The sequence below is a fragment of the Eschrichtius robustus genome, chromosome X, assembly GCF_028021215.1.
Source record: "Eschrichtius robustus isolate mEscRob2 chromosome X, mEscRob2.pri, whole genome shotgun sequence".
Lineage (NCBI taxonomy): Eukaryota > Metazoa > Chordata > Mammalia > Artiodactyla > Eschrichtiidae > Eschrichtius > Eschrichtius robustus.
In genome coordinates this window covers 102,429,985-102,450,972 of record NC_090845.1, presented here as the reverse complement: position 1 = coordinate 102,450,972, position 20,988 = coordinate 102,429,985, and the positions used below count along the sequence as shown (strand labels likewise).

Sequence of the window (20,988 nt, the reverse complement as noted above, 5' to 3'; positions counted from 1 at the left end):
AAGACCCAACACACCCAAAAATAAATAAATAAATAAATTTATTAAAAAAAAAAAAACTAAACCCACCTCATGCTAATATAAATAACATTTAAAAATGAAAACTATATTTTAAAAAAATTTAATGGGAAGAGGCAGGGCACGCCTCGCTCCTCCGGATGTCTCTTGCTTCAACAGTGTTTGAATGGAACAGACCCAGGGACGCCCCCTTTTCCAGCCTCCAATCACCCTGGAACCTCTTTTCCTGTCGCATCCTTAGGAACCAACCACTCTGCCGTCCTCGGCCTCCGAAACCAGCCAACACCGTTTTTTCGGAGCTTAGCTCCTTACTGCTGATCAACCATGAGCTCCCAGATTTGTCAGAATTATTCCACCCAGGTGGGGGCAGCCGTCAACCACAGGGGTCAACCTGCATCTGGGCCCTCCTACACCTACCTCCCTCTGGGCTTCTATTTCTCCCGCGAGGATGTGGCTCTGGAGAGCGTGGGCCACTTCTTTTGTGAGTCCGCCATGGAGAAGGGCAAGGGCGCCCAGCGTCTCTTGAAGATGCAAAACCAGCAAAGCGGCTGTGCCCTCTTCCAGGAGCGCAGAAGCCGTCCCAAGATGAATGGGGTAAAACTCTGGACAATAAGGAAGCTGCCACGGCCCTGGAGAAGAACCTGAGCCAGGCCCTTGTGGACCTGCACCCCTGGGCTCTGGCCGCACAGACACCCACCCATGACTTCCTGGAGAGCCGCTTCCTGGAGGAGCAGCTGAAACTCATCAAGCAGATGGCGACCACCTGACTGACCCCACCTCCCACTGGCGCAGGCTGCCGCCGGGGTTGGAGTGGGGGGCTGAGCCAGTAGCTCTTCCAAAGGCTCACCCTCAAGTACGACGGGGGCCTCTGGAGCCCAGCGGCCTTTGAGGGGCCCCTCTGCATCCCTCCGGTGTCAGGGCTTCTGCCTGAGCCCCTCTCTGCAGCCACTAGGCAGCTTTTTGACCACCCTGGGGCCCTAACCTAAGCCGTGGGCCAAATGGAAACAAAGGTTTTTGCAGGAAAAAAAAAAAAATAGAAGAGTATATTGTTTACATCTTTGTTTAACTAAATACAGTGACAGCTGGATTTTCATATCTGCTTCTGCATTGTCTGTTGCAATATGTTGTTTTGATTCAAGTATATGAAGAAAACATGGCCTCCCACAGATACGTTGTTTGGAAAAAGGAAGTATTTTAGGAGCCTTTTCGGATAATTATGGATATTCTTCTTTATAATACCACGCCAAAACTGGGTAAGTGCTAGTTTCTTAAATAGTTGTTGCAGTGTGGAATCTGATATCAGATCAATGACGTTTTCATACTCTGTTACGTTAAAATCCATTGGTCTATCTTGCACTTTAAATGGACCTTTTACCCATGCTTGATTTCAGAACATCATGCACTGATCATATGGAACAATATTGTTTGACTAGTACAGCTCTGTTGTCACACTTCATTTTACAATATCTAACAAATCACTTCCATTAAAAACACCACCAACCTCAGTAGAAAAGTCTAAGTATTGATGCATGGTGGCTGACGCAAGTTTTCAAGAATTTGAATTTTTGCTTGAAATCTCTAACTTTATCATTGGCAACAAATACCCTCAGCCGTTTTCCTTGCAGTGACTAGCACACTTGATTCACTTTTGATAACATATCTGCCAAATATTCAGGTCTGAATTATCAGTTAATACGTCATTTGCTCTTTCAAGTAAAAATGGTTTTCTATTTTCTAAAAGTGCAGCTAGTTTAGCTTGCAAATCAAAAAACTGCACAAGTGCTTTTCCTCAAGACAATCACTGTAAATCCATATGCAGCAGAAATGTTTTTTATGTACTTCCCATTTCATCACACATAATATTGAAAAGATGTATACCCAAGAGTTGAGATTTAATAAAATTAATTTTTCCTGCTTAATCAAGGACATTCATTAATGAACTGCATGTTATAGGTCTTTTTCTAACAGGAAGGGTATGGTGTTGAATACAAAGACTACTAATACAGTGTGGGGCTAAGGCACTAGCAGTTTTACCCACCATTGCTTCTGTCAGTACAGTGAAAAAGCAAAGAACATCTTAGTGTTATTATACAAGTAATTTTGATCTCCAAGGGACTATGTGGCATACTTCTCTATTGAGAACTGGTGCTTTATTTGGTAATATTTATGATGGAGTCATCTAATTTTAGACAGACAAAAAACATAAGGTCCATAGGCTTTTAACAAGAAATTTCGAAACTAAGAATGCAATTACCAGAATAGGTTTTAACGTGAGTTCTGTTCTGTTGAACTGTGAAAAGAAAAATTAATTGATTAATATCAATTCTGAGGGGACCAATCTACAGGTTATCTACTCCAAAGAACATTTTGCAGAATCAGGTTCATGTCCATGAGATGGGAATTTATCATGATAGTGTAGTTTTTAGAAACTTTTAATACATTTTTTAAAAGATTAAGAAAGACAATATATTTGTTATAAAACTACTTAAAAATATCCAGTTCATATGTAGCAAATCAGATTTTTCTTCTGATAATCAGTAAGAGTTTCCTTCTCTGATACTAGAAAAGAAAGGTTTTGAAAGTTAGACTCTGTATGAAATGCAGAATTATTACTATTTTAAAATATTAAAAATGAAGTGAACTATAGTATTTATGTGTAAAATAATATGCGGGTTATTTGAAAGCAAATCCCAAACAACAAAAAAGGGGAGAGGAAAGATGAAATATAAGAACATCAAATATTGATAAACTATTGAAACTGTGGGGGGGTTCCTTATGCTATTTTACTTTATATGTTCGAAATTTTCCATAAAAATAAGCTTTTAAAAATTCCATGAGCTTAGAAAAAAGTATTTTGTATTTTGGAAAGCAAAAATAAAATTCCTGGCTCATATTCATTCATTACACGAACACTGAATGAACATCCACTCTGTAAAAGGCACTGTACTTAGATGGCATCAGGAAATAGAAAGATTTATGAAATATGCCTTTTACATTCAAGGAGCTCAGAGTGTCTGTGTCCATATATGTAATTGATTCCCTAAAATGGGTATAATGCCTCCACTATGACCATTCTAAGGGGTACTTATACTATTACAAAGCTCAGCTTGAGCCAACTGAACTGCAAATCAGGATAATGCAATTTTAAGGAAAAAAAAAAAGGAAAATGGCATGAAAAGAAAATACAAAAAGGAAACTTAAAAAATAAGAAATGAGACTCTCTTTGGTTTTCCTCTATAAAAGGAAACCAACAAGAGATGTGAGCAAATATGGGCATGACCACATCATTTTTCCACCACAACCCCATCATCTTATTTTACTTCAGGACAGGAACCATCATGTCATCTCCTTTGAGTCAGCTCTTGTACTACTCACATAGGCAAAAATAACTGAGCAATACATTCACTTTCCATGGTGAACATTAAATACATTAAGTATTCTATAATTCTTCCAATGAAAGAAGACAGCAGTTACAGATTCCATATTTTAATTTTCAGGGCTACTATGTCCATTCACACCGCCCGCCCCCCCCCCCATATAAATTAAGACCATCCTAAAGAATAAATCCACAAGTTAAGTCAGTAACATTCCTCAGTTACTCAAGGGGTCTAATTATAACACTGATAAATGAAAAATAAAAGTGAGAATCAAAAAAATCAAACATTTACTTTAACTATCATCTTCCAGCTTATTGCCATATATTCCAAACAAATTATCTATTTTTCCCTATTCAAACTTCAGGTAAAATGTGCAAGAGTTCTCAAAACTCATTCAATGTAGGTCTTTAAAAGCTGAGTGATAGATTAAAGGATTTAAAATTGCTCCATTGTTTTCATCTTTAATATTTATTAAGCTCTATGAGGGCAGTGATTTGTCTTTTCACCAATCTATCTCAAGCATCTAGAACAGTGCCTGGCACACAGTAGGCAGGCAATAAGTATCTGTTAAGGAGGGTGGGGGCGGGGGGATTGGATGAAAGCAATCAAAAGGTACAAACTTCCAGCTGTAAGATAAATAAGTACTAGGGATGTAATGTACAATATGAGAAATTAACACTGCTGTATGTTATATATGAAAGTTAAGAGAGCAAATCCTAAGAGTCCTCATCACAAGGAAAAAAATTTTTTTCTTTCTCTTTTATTTTGTATCTATATGAGATGATGGATATTCACTAAACTTACTGTGATAATCATTTCATGATGTATGTAAGTCTAATCATTATACTGTACACCTTAATGCTGTACGCCAATTATGTCTCAACAAAATGGAAGAAAAAAATTCAGGAACAAATATTTACTTTCAAATGAAAAAAAGTATCTGTTAAATAAATTTGTGATAATAACATTGCATGCTAAAGGAATTAAACTCACTGTCATGTGCTATAGTGGTTTATTACATAATAAAGAATAAACTTTTAGCACTTTTAATGCAAATCACATAAATAAACATAAAAGACATCTACTCTTGTCCCATTGGGTAACCCTACAAAATAGGGTGATTCCAAAGAGGTAATCCAGCCAAAGAAACGGTAGGTTATATCTTTCTAGTGGCACCGAATCCATGATCATATTTGGCAGCTGAATGATTTTCTAATTCTCCACTTTCCGAAAATAAAGGCATTTCAGAGAAAAGTGGAATGGAAGGTATAAAGAACTCTGAATTTTATCAAGTTTTCCTTCAAAATTGCCACACACACAAAAAAGAAAAATCGCACTTAAGCTGTCAAGATCTCAATGCTTTAGCTTTCTTAACTTTAAAACGACTACTTTTTGACCTCACAAGGAATCACAAAACCTTCAAAAGAAACAGCCGCTTCAGCATTTCCTGCCTGTCTGCCCTAGTCCAAGATTAACCTTGTCAGTTTTTAGGAAGACTTATAAAACTCCCTTAAATGACTAATTCAGATGAAGTGGTAACATGAAGCCGCAGTTTTTATAAGATGCTGGTTTCTACTTGTTACCAGATGTTGCCATCACTTCAAAGTGTTAAATGCATTCATGAAGAGGTTCAGATATATTTGCATGTGGAATATTTTCTGACTTCTGCTATTATTGTGAAGACAGAGGAAAACTGTTGCCTTGTTGTCTAATAAAACATCTTTAAGGTTGCCAATATTCACTTCAAGAATCACCAAGTACTCTGTCCGTCTAATTCTTCCGTGTAATTCTTGCAGGCACATATATATATAAACACTTTCAAAACACACCCCAGGAACTTCCCTGGCGGCGCAGTGGTTAAGAATCTGCCTGCCAATGCAGAGCACACGGGTTCGAGCCCTGGTCCGGGAAGATCCCACCTGCCGCAGAGCAACTAAGCCCGTGCGCTACAGCTACTGAGCCTGCGCTCTAGAGCCCGTGAGCCACAACTACTGAGCCCGCGAGCCACAACTACTGAAGCCCACGCGCCTACAGCCCGTGCTCCCCAACAAGAGACACCACCACAATGAGAAGCCCGGGCACCGCGACAAAGAGTAGCCCCCGCTCGCCGCAACTAGAGAAAGCCCACGTGCAGCAACGAAGACCCAACGCAGCCAAAAATAAATAAATAAATTTAAAAAAACAAAAAAAAAAAACCACACCACAAATTAATTCCATTTCTTTGGGAGTTTGTCATGAAACAGCCCGCTTAAAGATCTAGCTGAAAAATCCAAATGTGTGTGTGTTTGTGTGTATGTGTATACTTTTGGAGTTGCTTTTTTAGACAAACAGTAAACAGTCAACAGCTTCACATAGTTCAGGGTTCCTTTGCCAGGATAACTCAACAATTGCACTAGGTTTTCTGCTTCTACCCATTCTTCTCTGGTTATGTTAATTTCTTTGGTTATGTTGCCATTGGGGTTTTATTAGGTTAATTAAAAATGTTTTTTAATCTCCAGAGAGAGTTTAACGCAACAACAATGGTTGCTATTTTCTACACATAATGGTCATTGTTAAGTTTTGGCCCAACACAGCATCCTGAATACAATGTAGATTTATCCTTAAGATTGGCTGCAAAAATACTGTGGTCTCACACAGTGTTATGTGCCCTTTCTATTCAAATGTCTGGGAGATACCCCATAACTCTTATTTTTGCTGATACCCTGATTGTATTTCTCTGAGGATGGAGTTGAATCCATAAACATAACACTAATGCTGGCTCAGATTTCTAGACACTGAATTGTAACTGACCAGTCTTGCTTGCTCAGTATTCTATTTGGCAATCTGTTAACCTGGTACAGCTAAAAAGTCTCATAATTAATTCTGCCACAAATCAAACAACTTTTGTGGCCTTCGCTTGCTAAAAATCATATTGTTAGCAAAAAGTCATCCATGCAAGAGCAACTTCTTCCTTCTCCCAGTTTATCCCTCTCCCTGGTACTCTTACCTCAGAAATTGGCTAAGCCATTAGCAGGGTTCTTTTGATGGGGTAGACTATGGTAGGCTCACTGGCTCTGAGAATTCACTGCTTTAGAGAATGAGCTTTTAAAAGTCTCTCATTAGACCAAATACAAAAATGCAGATAAGCTATATGTGAAGAAAGAAGTTGGAGTATCTGTTTGATGAGTACCATTATACTGCATTCTTCCTTAAATTACACTTTTTTTCCACCACAGGATAGGTTTTGCTGTAGCTGTGACTATTAACCTAAACAAAGTTAGGAGTAGATGGGGAAGAAACAAATCACTGATATTAGTGGTAGTAAATTTTTTTTCAGTATTAATTCTGTATTTAAATGGATTCAGTGATCATCATACATCCTTTTACCAAGGCTCTATTCTTAAAATCTTAATTTTGTCCTATTTTTTAATTGGCTGAATTTCACTTTCGAGTATTTCTCTTTTCTACGAGTTCTTTTATATTCATGGGAACTGCCTAGTACCTTCATTTTTGAATGACATCTTGGCTTACTATTCTTGGATCACACTTTTGTCCTTTCAGAACTCTGTACACAATGCTTAGTGGTAGTAAATTTCACTGTAATAATTATACTAAAATTATATGAGCCACATGCTATAACTTAGGTAAGTTTTCCTTATTGAGAAGTAATTCTGTTAATTGTGTTTAAGGTAGTATAACTGGACTGTGATTTTCAAATTCCTGCTTTCTGAGTGTAACCACTTAATGCCATATTCAGAATGTTACAGGCTGCCAGTGACATATTTATTAAAACAATAAAAGCCAATTTAGAATATAAACAGGATGGGAAAGAGAGCCAAGTTTTTTTGGTGCTTCCACCCTGAATCATGAAGCAGAAAGAAGGGTGGAAAAGCTTTATCTTGAGAAAGCAAGACAGAAATGAAAGCATGATCTCATTCACTTTTCCCGCACCCAAACAAGGTGACATTTTCTGTTCCTTTCTTCTTCAGCCCTAATCAGTTTAACAGTCCTCTTCTCTTTTTTTAATCCCTAATAGTAAGTTTCCAAGTGCCCTTTTTAAATTAAGAGGTTTACCAGATTCTTTCTGTAATTTTTAAGATTTTATTTTTCAGAATCAAAGATCAAAGCATGAGAATGCACAAAAGTTTTCATTTAAAATGTTTTGATTTACTATTCATGACTAACAAACACATCCTAAACTCCAATACCCTAAATCCCAATGATTTAGTGGCATATTGTGTTTTGCTATGTGGGTTAATGCATTTGTTTGAAACAACAGAAGAGGTAAACCATACTTAAGGCAGTAGGTTTAGGAGTCTTGCAAAGAGAAATCTAAGGTGCGGGGTGGGGGGAGTCTTTAAAAAGTCTGGAAAGAACTCTTCAAATAATTTTAAAATTCAAAAACATATCAGTGATTTAGAACTTGAAAGTTATATACCTAAATCAAGAAAAGTTTCAATATTGGTAATTAAAAAAAAGATATCCAAGTTTTATCTGAAGAGAAATGACCAATTAATATTTGTTCAGTGATTTAAAAATCATAAAAGTAGGCACCACTTTAGAAAATAAGACCTAGCACGAGACTACAGAAGAAATTAAATTGTCTTCCTTAATGGAATTATCATTTTTAACTTAATTAACATTACATATGCAATCTCAAAATTCTAATTTATTAATGTAATTCCTATTGACAGCACAGTTTTTTGTGGTCATAGACCAGCTTATTCTAAAAATTTATGTGGAAAGAAACAGGTCTTAGAACAGGTAAAACTTATTGAAAAATAGACTGGGTGGACTCACTCTGCCTGGTGTTAAGTCATTTCTTGTAGCTACAGCAATCATGATAGTGTGGTTACAGAGCAACACATGCAGAACAATGGAACAGGCCAGAGAACCCAGAAATAGACCTACACAAATAAGCTCAACTGATTTTTGATAAGCGTGCAAAAGCTCATCAGTGGAGGAATGGTGCTACAGCAACTGGACAACCATAGGGGGAAAAAATAAGAACTCTGACCTAGACCTCATTTTGTGTAATTTTGTATAAAGATTTACACCAAAATTAACTCAAAATGGGCCACAGACTTAAATGTGAAACATAACACCATAAAACTTTAGAAAAAATTTTTTGAAAAATTCATCAGGAACCATGTTTGGTGAAGGGGCCTTGGACATGACACCAAAAAGACAATCCATAAAAGGAAACATTGATCAGCTTGGCCTTGTCAAAATAATACTTTTGTTCTGTGAAAGACCTTGCTTGGAGGATGGAAAGACAAGCTACAGACTAGGAGAAAATAGCTGTATACCACATATCTGACAAAGGATTGTTATCTAGAATATATAAAGACCTCTCAAAACTCAACATTAAAAAACAATCCAACTGGAAAATAGGCAAAAGACATGAACAGATATTTCACCAAAGAGGATATACAGATGGGAAACAAACACATAAAAAGATGCTCAGCATCATTAACCACTGGGAAATGCAAAATGAAACAAAAATGGGATATCACTACACACCTATCAGAATAGCTAGAATAAAAATGTGACAATACTAAGTGCTAGCAAGGATGTAGAAAAACTGGGTCGCTCATACGTTGCTGGTAGGAGATTAAATGGTACAAGTCACTACAGAAAAACATTTTGATAGTTTCTTATAAAATTAAATATGCAACTCTCATATGACCCAGAGATTGCATTTTTTGGGCATTAATCCCAGAGAAATGAAAATTTACAATCACAGAAAAACCTGTACACAAATATTTGTAGCAGCTTTATTTGTAGCAGCCAAAACGAGAAATGGCCCAGATGTCCTTCAATGTGTGAATGGGTAAAAAAACTATGGTAGGGGCTTCCCTGGTGGCGCAGTGGTTGAGAATCTGCCTGCTAATGCAGGGGACACGGGTTCGAGCCCTGGTCTGGGAAGATCCCACATGCCGCGGAGCAACTAAGCCCGTGCGCCACAACTACTGAGCCTGCGCGTCTGGAGCCTGTGCTCCGCAACAAGAGAGGCCGCGACAGTGAGTCTAATGCTGTACTACAGAAAGTATGAGAGCTGCATGTGCAAGTAATGGCGAATCAATGTTTTTTAGGGCTTCTACATACATGGATATTTCCACAGCTGCAGAACCAACTACTGCAGAAGTACACGCTGTGCACAACATCTACAATTTAGTAAAGCTGGAAGGAATTTTATTTTTGTAAAAACTAAATGGGGTGTGGCTCATTTTCTTGCCAAAGGGCTATTTTATTCCAAGACACTGGTGTCTGCTGACCTTCATTTATAGGCTGAGCAATGTTCTATTTAAGTAAAATTAACTCATGGTGGGCACTTTTTTTAGGATGCAATAATTATTGCAAAGAAATAACAATGTTTAAATTTGATTTGTTCTTAGTTTAGATTTGATTATATTGGGTTATACATGAATGTCTTTGTTCACACAAGGTTTAAATTTAGAAATTATTTTATGTTGAGAAAAAAGGCCATATTTAAGTTCCTTTTCTACATGTAAGAATATTTTTAGGTTTCATGAAATCCAATATTATGTTTTTTCTTCCAGACTGCAGGAGTATCTTACCATCTTTGTAGGCCTAGCACCTAACAGTCTTCATTAAACTTATTTTAGTTGAATGATGAAGCCATTCCACAAATAGACTAATTAAGGCATTGTCCATGTTACTATCTTTGGCTATTACTCCATCTATAGTTTGTACTATCTCAATATATACTTGAGAACTCTGGGCACATTTTAAAGTTTTCCTGAGGGTTACATCTCTTTATAAATGCCTTATAGGCCACCTTTTATATAATCTTTACACATTTCAAGGTACTTGACACAGCAATCCTTCCTTCATCTTTACACAAACCTTCTCTGGTTAGAGAAGTTTGCCACCTTCTGCTTGCACCTATAAATATATTCTAGTTTGCTTTTATTTTTCGCGGGGCTGGGGGCCCAACTAATGCTGGAAAACTTTGATTTAGGATAAGATACCAAATGTATGGGTTGGCTTATATCTTTAAACATGTAAATCTATCAGTATTACTTTTTGGTTATCTATACTGCATGGTAATTTGGCTATATTTGTTTTTTAATTATCATAAGACAAAATATAAAATTTTAATTATTCATAACCACTTGCAAAACTGATTCAACTGTAGCTTTAAACTGGAGACCCACAAACTGCTCAAAATATTTGTTGAATGTGTCAATGTCCTTCATCATTTCCTGGTTTTTGCTTTTGAAAACTTCCACTAGAGGAAATAATGGGCATCGTAAATTTAAAATTAATATGTTTTGGATTCACCCACGTCTAAAGGCTACATGTCATCTCGGAAAGATACGGATTTAATTTATAACTCTCTGCCTTCCCCAGCATTTTAAGTTTTCACTAACTTATTTTCTCTTTTCTCCTATTTTTTCAAAGGTAAACTTTTAAACATTCATGTTTATACTATTTCTACTATTGTAGAAACACTGAAGAACTTGAAGCTTTTTTTTCCTCCCCCCAAAAACAGGCATCAACATTACCTATTACCTTTCACCCTGCTCTAAGCTAAATTTGTTAGTGGCAGTGACTTTATAATGGTGTCTGTCATGTATTAAAAGAGTCACGTTTCCAATTTTCCTTTGAGGGTGAATTTAGACTGTTGGATGGAATATCCTCATAAAAGGATACATTAATGGTAAAGGGGTTTCTTAGCTAAGCCAAGAGGCTTCTTCAACCTGAAACATTGTTAAAATCCTCCACATTCATAATGAAAAGCATTGGAAAGTCATATTTTCACAATACCATTAAATAAAACAGAAAAAATAAACTATCTTATTTATCTTCAATGGTGATACTTAAAGGAAAAAAAAGTTTAAATTAGAGGAAAATGAAGAGGTAGCTACAGATACCTGATAAAGATCACCTAAGGCAACATTAATTGACCTGTAAATGCGAACACTGATTGAGCACCTAATATACGCCAGTTTCTTTATAAATGTTCTCCTTTAATTTTAAAGACAACACTGAAAACAAGTGATATTATCCCCATTTTATAGATAGTGAAATTGAGGTTTAGAGGAATTAAGGAACTTCCCCAATGTCACGGAGATATAAAATAGCAAAACCATGGGAACCCATATTTTATGCTAAAATCCATTCTGACTATGAAATATAGCATGTACATGATCCCTCTGAGAACAAAAAAAGGAGGTGATAAGAACGAGTTGTCCAGTCAGACAAAACTTTCTACATCACTTCCGGGTCATCATGGGATGCCCGGACCAACATGGTCCTTAGTGCCACCAGTGAACTGGCGTAAGGAGACAGACATCCAGGAAGGGTCTGTGAAGCAGCATGGGATAAGTTTAGAGAGAGATATGCAGTGTACAATGAGCCATTTAAATATACAAAATATTTGTTAAGTGATGTAATTTGGGGATTCACCATATACTGAAACCAGGCACAAATTAACTGGTGGCACCAGTTTTACCACTATTGGATCTCCGTTTAGTTATTTAAGCAACCTGAATGAAACATAAAACTTTGAGTTTATTGAGTATTGTCAACATACAGGTACACATCATTTTATTGCGCTTTCCAGATATTGAACTTTCTACAAATTGAAGGTTTGTGCTAACGCTGCATCAAGTGAGTCTACTGGCACCATTTTCCAATATGTGGAAATGTGTCACATTTTGGTAATTCTCACCACATTTCAAACTTTTTCATTATCATTATATTTGTTATAATGATTGGTGATCAGTGATCTTCGACGTTACTAGGGCACACTGGAGCCTCAGATGATAATTGGCATTTTTTAAACAATAAAGTATTTTTAATTATGTACATGTTTTTAGATGTAATGCTATCACACACTTAATAGACTACAGTATAGTGTAAACATAACTTTTATATGCACTGGGAAGCCAAAAAAATTGATGTGACTCACTTTATTGCGATAGTCTGGAACCAACTGAAGTATCTCCGAGGCGTGGCTGTACTTCAAGAGACTGACAGCCTGAGATAAAAAAGCCTATCAACAAACACAGCCATTTCTATGTCCGTGAGTCTATTTCTGTTTTGTAAATAAATTCATTTGTATCATTTTTTTAGATTGCACATATAAGTGATATATGACATTTGTCTTTGTCTGACTTACTTCACTCAGTATGATAACCTCTAGGTCCATCCATATTGCTGCAAATGGCATTATTTCATTCTTTTTTATGGCTGAGTAATATTCCCTTGTGTATATGTACCACATCTTCTTTATCCATTCATCTGCTGATGGACATTTAGGTAGCTTCCATGCCTTGGCTATTGTATATAGAGCTGCTATGAACATTGGGGTGCATGTATCTTTTCAAATTAGGGTTTTCGTCTTTTCCGGATATATGCCCAGGAGTGGGATTGCTGGGTAATATGGTAACTCCACAGATATAGAAAAAAAACTTATGCTTACCAAAGGGGAAGGGGGGGTTAAATTAGAAGCTTGGGATTAACATATACACACTCTATATATAAAATAGATAACCAACAAGGACCTACTGTATAGCGCAGGGAACTACACTCAATATCTTGTAATAACCTATAATGGCAAAGAAGCTGAAAAAGAATATATAAATATATATCTTTATATATATACAGCCATTTAACCAACTTCAGGATTAAAAGTCTCTTCATGATACTGAAAGTTTATGGTCACAAGTAAGCTTTCTGTACTTGAACTGAGTTTTACAGCAATCTGAAATCTAAAGGCTAATTAAATACAAACCTGTCTCCCTTCCCCAATTAACAGTTCTGTTTCAAAAAATAGAACTTCCTATGATTGTACACCCCACAGGATTCTACTTCATCCTCCTTTGCACCTGCTAACTAGATCAGAGGAAACCAAAATATTTCCAAGACATATACTTTACCTAAACCAGCTCCATACGAAACACTATATAAAGAATGGCTTTTTTTTTTTTGAGTGCTGCTGTTTGAAATCAAGGCTCTTTTTGCTTACACCAATGTTTAAATTTCAGAGATTGTCAAAGGAATTCATCTTTAAAACAAAAATCTTTGCAATTTCTCTTCTAAATATTTATCTCAAAGAAATAATCAGAGTCATGAAATGGTTTTTGCCCCAGGGTGTTCACTGAAGCGTTATCTATAAGATATGGAAAGAACAAAAACTTCCAACAACCTGGAATTAGTGAAATAAATTATGAAATATCCATTATATAGAATATCATGCAGTAATTTTAAATATTTTCAAAAATATCTGATTACACTAAAACATGTTCAAAATATAAGTTAAAAGAATGGGATACAAACAGTATATACAGTATGATCCCAATTTTAAAAATATCTAACGTTCTACACAGGAAACATGAAAAAATATGAACAGGTGGTACAATTATGAGTAATTTTTATTTTTCTTCTTTATAAACCCTTTTGTTTTCTTCTCATATTTTTAAAGTGGTCTTGTATTTTTTTATTCCAAAGTAAACTGATTAAAAAATATCCTAAGTACACACTGCTTAAGACACTTTTCCGGCAGATTAACTAAATATACCTATTGACTATTATAGCAATAGGATATACCCTAGGAATCATGTCTTATCATTTTCACCTCTGAGAAAACAATCTTAAATGGTAATTCTCCCTCACCTGAAATACAATCACCAAGATGTCAAAAACAACAATAAGAAATGGCAAAAATGGGAATATGCAAGCAAGTAAAGAAATACAGGAAAAAAAGCTTAAAAATTACATTCATCTATAAAGGACAATGTATTATTCAGTGTCAATAGCAGAATGTCAATCTGAGAGCAACACTATGTAATTAGAGCATATAATGTAGAATGCAATAATATGAATATTCAAAGCTATTATGCTGCCCTCTCAAATTCTATTTTATAGAAAGTAAAAATTTTATATATATACTTTTTATGTAAACAAGTATTATATATACATACAAATTTAAAACAGCTTAAGAGAATCAGAGTTGTATTTTCAATATATGGGTTACAAGATTACAAAAAAATGATTTGCTATTTAATCTTTTAAAACAGAGATGGTAGAAATAAGAGATCAGATCTTATAAAAGAAAATGATTTCTTTTAGCAAAGAGAAACTTCTCTTCAGAACTAGTCATAGGATATCAGGTTATTTCAAAAGTCCTTTAACTCAAGGCTTTCTGCTTATTCCATTTTCATTAAGTACTCTCACTTCACAAATGCTATTTTAACAAATGTTAGCAAACATAATTTTAACAAAATAAAAATGCATAATAACACAAAGAATGACAGAGTTAAAGAACAATCATGTAATTGTCAAGATGACAACAGACAGTGAAAATTAATTCCAAGTTAATAGTTTTGAGGGTGGGGGTTGAAAATGACCCTCAGCGGCTTCCCTGGTGGCGCAGTGGTTAAGAATCCGCCTGCCAATGCAGGGGACACGGGTTCGAGCCCTGGTCCGGGAAGATCCCACATGCCACGGAGCAACTGAGCCCGTGCGCCACAACTACTGAGCCTGTGCTCTAGAGCCTGCGAACCACGACTACTGAGCCTACGTGCCACAACTACTGAAGCCTGCGCACTGCAACGAAGAGTAGCCCCTGCTCGCTGCAACTAGAGAAAGCCCGCGCACAGCAACGAAGACCCGATGCAGCCAAAAAAAAAAAAAAAAAAAGAAAAGAAAAGTAAATGACCCCTCAGAAGTCATCTAGCCCAACATGTTTGTTTTTCAGATGAAGACCTGCATTAACTTCTCACCTTTTCTGTGTTAATGATGGCACACCACTTAAACATAAGTTTATCTCCTCCATTATGCACTTTTCCATACCTGCATATGCAATTTAGAGTGCAATTATAAGGAGAAACATTTGATTTTTCATGCGTAATTTTACACAAAACCTCCTATTACGGGCAATCACAAAACTAAGAATGAAGTATGATAAGCCAAAGTATTTTGTAACCATTACCAATGAACGCCAAAATACTGCTCAGTAGTTACTTGGGAAAGGTTAAAAAAAAAAAACAACCACCACATTAATGGCTTTTACAGGCTACTTGGCACAATATTTGAGGGAAAAAAATATAAGAAAGTATTACACATATAGGGTTTTATTCTCTTGTTATCAACCATTTCTCTTATTTTTCATTACATTATGTCTGGCTTTATTTCTTCTTAGCTTGTAAAAGTGGATGGCTGGAGAACATTTACAGACAAGTAAAAATGTGGCAAGACTTAAGTGATGAGAATTCTACCATTTCTGTAAACTCTTATTAAAGCTTTAGTGTTTCTATGATATACTACTACAGTACTTTGAATTTATATAGCACCTGTCTGCTGAAGAGCCAAGGCTTACATAGCTCATTTATCCTTTCAGCATGCCTGTGAAATATACAGATTGAAAACAGATGGCTTACAAATAAAGTAAAATCCAGATATGAAAACAGAGAACTTCCATGATTTACTGAAGATGGCCTGTCTGTGCAAACTGTAGAGGCCTAAAAGATCCTGGAGTCCACACTCAATGCCTTTTCCAATAAACAACACTACCTCCTTATCATCAAACAAATTTCTAGACTGTTAAGAGAAATTAAGCTTTGTCATAATATAAAATCAGTAAGTTTAATGTGCCAAAAATCCTTGATAAGGAATGATATAAATGGTACCTCTATATTTTAAAGAAATAACATTACTCACGGAATAAGCCACTGGTGACCATCTTCCTGGATAGTCACCAATTTGCCTACAAGGTATTTAGCTTGGTTCAATATAGTTGCATTAAAATTGGAAAAAAATCAACTGATAAATATAACTGAAATAAGCCAGACTATATCTATATAAAAGATATATCTTATAAAAGAAAAAGAAATCCCAGCAGACCAAAATCCTTGAGCCATGCCCTCATTTTATAAATGAGAAAATGCGTGGTGTCTGGCACATGTATGTACTCAATGTTAGTTATCAATATAATAATCTTAAGTGACTTTCTCAAGGTCAAACTATGAGTCAGTGTCAGAGCCATGCCTAGAATCTAGTTCTTCTGAAGCAAGTCCAACATACGTCCCCCTTAGCATTGTAATTTTCATTTAACAGCAATGCTTTTTCATCCCTAAAACAGTTTATACTCACCAATATTTGTCTTTCAAGTGCTAAGAATAGGGCAAATTCAGTGTTATTAATTAAGCATATTGAATTTTTGGAAACTGTCTCACCTCCATAACTACCATTGGCCCAAGTATTATCAGATCTTCTCCTGAGACTGACATTTCATGATCAGACAGTTTTTTATATTTCTAGGTCATAATTTTAATCAAAGCTCTCTCTCATCACTAAAAACAGCTAGTCGTGACCACTGGTATCTAAAAGACCTTCCAACAGTATAATGTATCCAAAAAACGTTTGAAACCTCCAACACAATGAACGTACATCATACGGTGCATCACGCTCTAGAATAATTATAGACTCAAAACATGATCTAGCTGTTTTCTTCTAAACTGAGTTTTATTATTTTCACAGATTAAACTTTCCCCCTCTGGATTACTTTTCACCAAAAGAGCATGAGCAAGTACGAAATGATTCCAAAAACAGTTACCCAAGTTTTCATGTACTGATAGATGTTCGTTTTCAATTTTATACCAGCTACTTTTGGAATCTGTACTAAACAGCAAAAACAAACAGTTTGGCATATTCATTCCACCTAGATTATAGCAATAGCAAATTCATGAATTTATCATATGTGCTAAGAATATTATGTCAGTAAATTTCTTGGAAAGGTAAGTAGAAATGCTTAAAACAGAATATGGAAAAATGGCAAGTGAATTTTCTTCCTTTTGTCATCAGTTTCACCATAAAGAATCTCCTTAGTGCTCAAGCACCACGGCCAAGTTTCTACCCCCTTCTTTTCTGTAACAGTCACGTTGTTTGCCTAGGAGCAAAATTTCATGGGGTTCCTAATAGTGCCCTGGATATTGACATTCTGCCAGTATAAACAGTCACAGTCAAGTCTAATGTGCTTGTAACCATTTGTAGAAGAGACTTAATCTCAACCCAAATATTACTCACTAGTCATAATTAATCCTTCTACCCAAAATGCATTAAGCCTAGACATTTTTAGCAATTGACTCTAAATGATGGCCTCAGACTAGACTAGAGACCTTGGACCTCAGTGTAGATTGTCTGTGTTAAATCAAGGCAGAGCATAATTTATTTGGCTCTCCCACCCCAGGTAAAGAGTTTGATAACTTTCTAGATCTAATTGTAGAAATTAAGAAGTAGACTCATAATCCTCTAATTTTAATGAAAGCCTGGGTTCATTAGATCATATGACTAAAAAATGAAGTCAGTAGTTGTAAATGAGTGGACATACCGAGACAATGAAAGACTGTGGTTGTAGAGCCTAGGGAGAATCCTGTTTTGACACGAGTTAATACTATCTTAAAAAGAACTTCTCTCCCTACCACTTTAACCTCGTTGGATAGTTGTGCTCTTCTTTTTTTAAGGTTAAATATTTGTTAGGAGTTCCATCTAAAATTATATTATCACCTCTCTTCCACTAGGGGGGTCTATCTACCAGTGTAGTTAACTCCAATTAACTCAGGTGCAGTTTGAGTCCACTTCCAGCTAATCTGTGAGGCAAGGCTAGCCTTGTGGTCAGAACTATGTGCTTTAAAGTTGTTCTAGTTTTTAGGCTCAGAAACCCATGCACAGCATGAAAATGTCGTGCTCAAGTCATTCAGAGGTTGCTGCCGTAAGTAGACAAGGATTTTTGGCTGAAGCATACAAAAGCCAAAATCTCTTAAATATTCCCAGTTTCCTTTTTAGCTGCCCTAGTTGTTTTCAAGACTGAATACGTATCAACTGGATCCATTTTTGTAAATAAGTAAAGCTTTTAAACTCTCAACCTCAGAGATTCCTCTGCCCATTTCTACACTCTGCAATATATAATCTGAATAGCAAAAACTGCCACGTTTTTCCAAAAGCAACCTTAACTTGGGCCACTTGGGTGGGTATTGGTCATTATGGGAGTTGTTTCTGTGGCCTCTCATTATTCTACTAAAATACTGACAGGTAAAAACCCAACTAGCTCGGTTTCTTAAATTTAGTGTCCACTGTTTTCCTGCCTGATTTCTGATCCAATTAATTCCAAACCACAATAACTGATGGTTAATTTTAGCCAAGAGATTATCCACCACCTTCAAGCAGATGCCTAATATAGAGAACAGTTCAACCGGAATATAGGCCAGACCCAGGGACATGGACAAAGCCTAATTTTTTAAAAACACTATCTAATGGGATATGGCTTCAAATCTATCATTTAGGAATGAAATAGGGCATGAATAAATGGACGGTTTTTCTAGAAAATAATTAGTAAGATATTTTTAAAATTTAGAAAAGCCATAACTAGATTGAAGGGCCACAGGGGAGATATATACCCCAGCACAAACATATTTCAAGCCCTTATTTTAAAAACAGCTTCTGTTTTTTATTTTGGATAAAATCTGAGCACCAAATTCCCTTTCTGTTCCCCTCATCCAAATCCAAGTAGAACTCCCTTGAGTAGAGGCTAGTTCACACCGCCCCCTCCCCTTTTTTGTCACGGTAGTTTTGGGAAAATGAACTTCAGCCATTACATTCCAGTTTTAAAGTCAAAAGAAGTCATGTGACCATTACCCTAGGGGCATCAGAGACTTGGGGCACGTGATGCCAATTGACATATGTGGGGCTTCGGCCACTATGTTGGAATTCACTGTAAATTGGATCTTCAGGATCAAGTTTAAGCTCCCAAATACACTGTGACATCTTGTAAAGCGGAGTGTGCGCTTACCTCTCAGTAGTTTTTAATTTCACCTAGGTTTTCTACCTACTGTGCAGCCAGCCAGGCTCTCTTCCCCACCCCCCATCCCTGGTAACAGGTCGGGCACCCCGAGCATCCCGTCTATCTGATCCTAAACGGCGAGGCTCTCCAACCCAGTTAGTTTTAAACTCAACCTTGAGTACCACCCGGCATGTTGTGCAGATCGCGTGTGGAGCAAGAATTTGCGTCGCGTACAGGAAATGTCAGAATGCATTAAGCCCGCTCCACCTCCCAGGTTGGGATCTTCTGCCCTGGAGCCTGGCCGTTGGAGCCGCCAGCACATTAGAGCAAGTAGCAGCAGCGGCGGCGGCAACTCTGGGACTGGCGAGAAGCCCGGGCGGGGGTGGTCGGCGTCCCCCGGCCTCTCATTAGACCGCTAAGTACTGCGAGTGGGGAAAAGTAAACACCGGCAAGTGCAGCTCTGTGGGAGGAGGGGGATGTTGCCCTCGCCCCCCGCCCCTTCGGCTCTGCCTCCCGAGGAGCCCCGGGAGGTGCTGGGCGGCCGCTGCCCCGACCGCGCGCTCGAGGCTGCAGAGCCAGAGGAGCTGAGAAGGGAGAAGACGGGCGGCGCGGGATCTGGGGAGAGGAGAACGGAAAGGTCCTGCCCTAATGGCCCGGAGATGTCCTGCTACAGAAAGGAAAAAAGTGCTTACTCATAGGGAGACGCGGTGCGATAGCGATTCGCTCGCTAATGGCAAGGGAAGCAGGCGGCAGGCAGGCAACCGGAGCCTCGTTCCTTCCCTGGGCCACCGCACCCCGTGGAGCCCGGGGGCCGGGGTGAGCCCGTGAGGTCACCCGAGGAGGGCGAGCGGGGGCTGGAGGCGTCGCCGGCGACCGGCTCCGGGATTTCCTGAGTCCGGAGCCGGCGGAGGAGGGGGGAGGAGGGTGGCAGTAGCTGAAGAAGGACGACAGAGGGAAGTTAGGCGCTTGGTTTCCACTTCGGGGCCGCCGCCACGGAAGGGGAGAAGGGCAAGGGCTGGCGTCAAGGACTCCAGCCCAAGTTTGGCAACAAGTTAAGAGCAACTAGTGAGAAAGCACCATCTCTCCAGTGAAGAGCAGAAAACGTGTTTGCGGCGGGCGGTGGTCGTGGGGAACACTCGGTCACTCCCACCCGTCCTTGATGCGAACGATCGCTTTGGCGCCCAAGGTCTAGGACAGAAATTTCTGCAGCCTCCCTCTCAGTCCCCCGCCTCCCGTGCCAGGCACGTTCCTGCCGAGGTTCCCGGAGATGCTCTCTCCTGGACCCACTCATGCCCACGCCCAGGGATCCCGCTCCCCTCGTGCCCTCCCGCGCCTGCAGAGCACTTACATAAAGTCGCAGAGTACCGGATCTGGCCAGACAGCCTCCAACCGACGCACTCAGACAACTTCTGCCGCTCGGAATTTTTGCGGCTGTGGTTCTAAAGCCAGCGCTCCCGCCCCTCCTGCCAGCCCCCTCCGCCCCTCGGCCGCCGCCATTGGCTCCGGTGGTGCTAGCCGTCGGCTGGGAACCAGGAAGCGGATTGGGCCACGCACCTGTCACATCAACTGGGTGGGGAGTTGGGAGAATAGGCACCGGGATGGGCGCCCTGGAGGGATGGGGAGTGTAACTCAGCGGCTGGGAGCGGAGATTGGTCCTCCGCTCTCGTTTCTTCCCCTCCCTGGCTATGAAGAGATTAGAAGTCCTCACAGCCTGGCTCGGGGACCACGTTCCAAAAAATCGTGTGGAATAAACGAAGAGATGAGAATGTTGGAGCGAGAGTTTGAACGTCACCAAGCCCCTATTTA

The 20,988-nt window shown here is 38.4% G+C and overlaps 1 protein-coding gene and 1 pseudogene across 2 annotated transcripts in view; one reads left to right on the top strand and one right to left on the bottom strand.

Annotated features, from left to right (window-relative positions):
* The window catches only part of PLS3 (plastin 3), an 88,960-nt gene extending 68,320 nt beyond the window's left edge, over positions 1 to 20,640 (bottom strand). Inside the window, exon 1 of one of the 2 annotated variants that reach the window (XM_068532561.1) lies at positions 20,531 to 20,640. The gene's annotated coding sequence lies outside the window, so the exon portion shown is untranslated. Of the gene's footprint in view, positions 1 to 19,874; positions 20,032 to 20,530 lie in introns of those variants that run through there. The other variant, XM_068532562.1, reaches the window with a different exon arrangement.
* On the top strand, positions 340 to 782 carry LOC137756411 (ferritin light chain pseudogene; annotated as a pseudogene).
* Positions 20,641 to 20,988: the final 348 nt, after the last annotated feature.